The sequence below is a fragment of the Labrus bergylta genome, chromosome 11 (genome assembly GCF_963930695.1).
Source record: "Labrus bergylta chromosome 11, fLabBer1.1, whole genome shotgun sequence".
NCBI lineage: Eukaryota > Metazoa > Chordata > Actinopteri > Labriformes > Labridae > Labrus > Labrus bergylta.
Window position 1 is genome coordinate 28,494,335 of NC_089205.1, and position 2,500 is coordinate 28,496,834.

The 2,500-nt window shown below is 40.3% G+C and overlaps 4 non-coding genes across 4 annotated transcripts; all 4 read right to left on the reverse strand.

The window, feature by feature from the left end:
- Positions 1-168: 168 nt before the first annotated feature.
- Positions 169-240, reverse strand: trnap-ugg (transfer RNA proline (anticodon UGG)). Its single transcript has one exon. It is a non-coding gene; the product is annotated as a tRNA-Pro (tRNA).
- A 538-nt stretch (positions 241-778) lies between these two features.
- On the reverse strand, positions 779-850 carry trnap-agg (transfer RNA proline (anticodon AGG)). The gene has a single exon. It is a non-coding gene; the product is annotated as a tRNA-Pro (tRNA).
- A 411-nt stretch (positions 851-1,261) lies between these two features.
- trnap-ugg (transfer RNA proline (anticodon UGG)) lies at positions 1,262-1,333 on the reverse strand. Its single transcript has one exon. It is a non-coding gene; the product is annotated as a tRNA-Pro (tRNA).
- A 538-nt stretch (positions 1,334-1,871) lies between these two features.
- Positions 1,872-1,943, reverse strand: trnap-agg (transfer RNA proline (anticodon AGG)). The gene has a single exon. It is a non-coding gene; the product is annotated as a tRNA-Pro (tRNA).
- Between the last annotated feature and the right edge of the window lie 557 nt (positions 1,944-2,500).

A 2,500-nucleotide genomic window follows, 5' to 3' on the forward strand; every position in this document is an offset into this window, starting at 1 on the left:
GAAGACTGGAAAATCAAAGTTCAGACATGGTGCAGTGAACCTAGCTTCACTTTAAATAAATTCTCAACCTTGACTGGAAACTTCTTCAGAACTGAACAGTACATCAGAGAACTATGCATTTCCTTTAATTCGGTAACCAATCATGACACCGTGACTTTTCAACAGCGTGGGCTCGTCCGGGATTTGAACCCAGGACCTCTCACACCCAAAGCGAGAATCATACCCCTAGACCAACGAGCCACAAATTCTGACTTTTATTTTGAAATTTAAAAAATTTCTGAAATCCCCCAAAAATGCATTTTGAAGCCATGGGTTCATATCAAAACCCTTTCTTGTACAACTGCAAAATGAAAGGAATCAATTGCTATGACTGTCCGTAACATTCAAGGATGTTTCAGAAAGCCTCTGGATTTTGTAGAAGACTGGAAAATCAAAATTCAGATATGGTGCAGTGAACCTAGCTTCACTTTAAATAAATTCTTGACTGGAACCTTCTTCAGAACTGAACAGTACATCGGGGAACTATGCATTTCTTTTAATTTGGTAACCAATCATGACACCATGACTTTTCAACAGCTTGGGCTTGTCTGGGATTTGAACCTGGGACCTCTCGCACGCGAAGCGAGAATCATACCCCTCGACCAACGAGCCACAAAAATTCAATTTCAATAGAAATTCTGACCGAAATTACTGTAAAGCCATGAAAAACAAAACATTTTCTTTTACAACTGCAGAAAGAAAGGAATCCATTGCTACTATAATGATAACACCGTGACATGGGCTCATCCGGGATTTGAACCTGGGACCTCTCGCACCCTAAGCGAGAATCATACCCCTAGACCAACGAGCCACAAAATTCAAATTTCAATAGAAAATCTGACCGAAATTTCTGTGAAGCAGTGAACGTGTTTTCTGGGATTCAAAGTTTGAGCCTGTCACAGACAATCACTCTCAGACTGTACAGTGGAATTGCATTTTGAAGCCATGGGATCATATCAAAACCCTTTCTTGTACAACTGCAAAATGAAAGGAATCAATTGCTATGACTGTCCGTAACATTCAAGGATGTTTCAGAAAGCCTCTGGATTTTGTAGAAGACTGGAAAATCAAAGTTCAGACATGGTGCAGTGAACCTAGCTTCACTTTAAATAAATTCTCAACCTTGACTGGAAACTTCTTCAGAACTGAACAGTACATCAGAGAACTATGCATTTCCTTTAATTCGGTAACCAATCATGACACCGTGACTTTTCAACAGCGTGGGCTCGTCCGGGATTTGAACCCAGGACCTCTCACACCCAAAGCGAGAATCATACCCCTAGACCAACGAGCCACAAATTCTGACTTTTATTTTGAAATTTAAAAAATTTCTGAAATCCCCCAAAAATGCATTTTGAAGCCATGGGTTCATATCAAAACCCTTTCTTGTACAACTGCAAAATGAAAGGAATCAATTGCTATGACTGTCCGTAACATTCAAGGATGTTTCAGAAAGCCTCTGGATTTTGTAGAAGACTGGAAAATCAAAATTCAGATATGGTGCAGTGAACCTAGCTTCACTTTAAATAAATTCTTGACTGGAACCTTCTTCAGAACTGAACAGTACATCGGGGAACTATGCATTTCTTTTAATTTGGTAACCAATCATGACACCATGACTTTTCAACAGCTTGGGCTTGTCTGGGATTTGAACCTGGGACCTCTCGCACGCGAAGCGAGAATCATACCCCTAGACCAACGAGCCACAAAAATTCAATTTCAATAGAAATTCTGACCGAAATTACTGTAAAGCCATGAAAAACAAAACATTTTCTTTTACAACTGCAGAAAGAAAGGAATCCATTGCTACTATAATGATAACACCGTGACATGGGCTCATCCGGGATTTGAACCCGGGACCTCTCGCACCCTAAGCGAGAATCATACCCCTAGACCAACGAGCCACAAAATTCAAATTTCAATAGAAAATCTGACCGAAATTTCTGTGAAGCAGTGAACGTGTTTTCTGGGATTCAAAGTTTGAGCCTGTCACAGACAATCACTCTCAGACTGTACAGTGGAATTGCATTTTGAAGCCATGGGATCATATCAAAACCCTTTCTTGTACAACTGCAAAATGAAAGGAATCAATTGCTATGACTGTCCGTAACATTCAATGATGTTTCAGAAAGCCTCTGGATTTTGTAGAAGACTGGAAAATCAAAATTCAGACATGGTGCAGTGAACCTAGCTTCACTTTAAATAAATTCTCGACCTTGACTGGAACCTTCTTCAGAACTGAACAGTACATCAGGGAACTATGCATTTCCTTTAATTCGGTAACCAATCATGACACCGTGACTTTTCAACAGCGTGGGCTTGTCCGGGATTTGAACCTGGGACCTCTCACACCCAAAGCGAGAATCATACCCCTAGACCAACGAGCCACAAACTCTGACTTTTATTTGGAAATTTAAAAGATTTCTGAAATCCCCCAAAAATGCATTTTGAAGCCATGGGA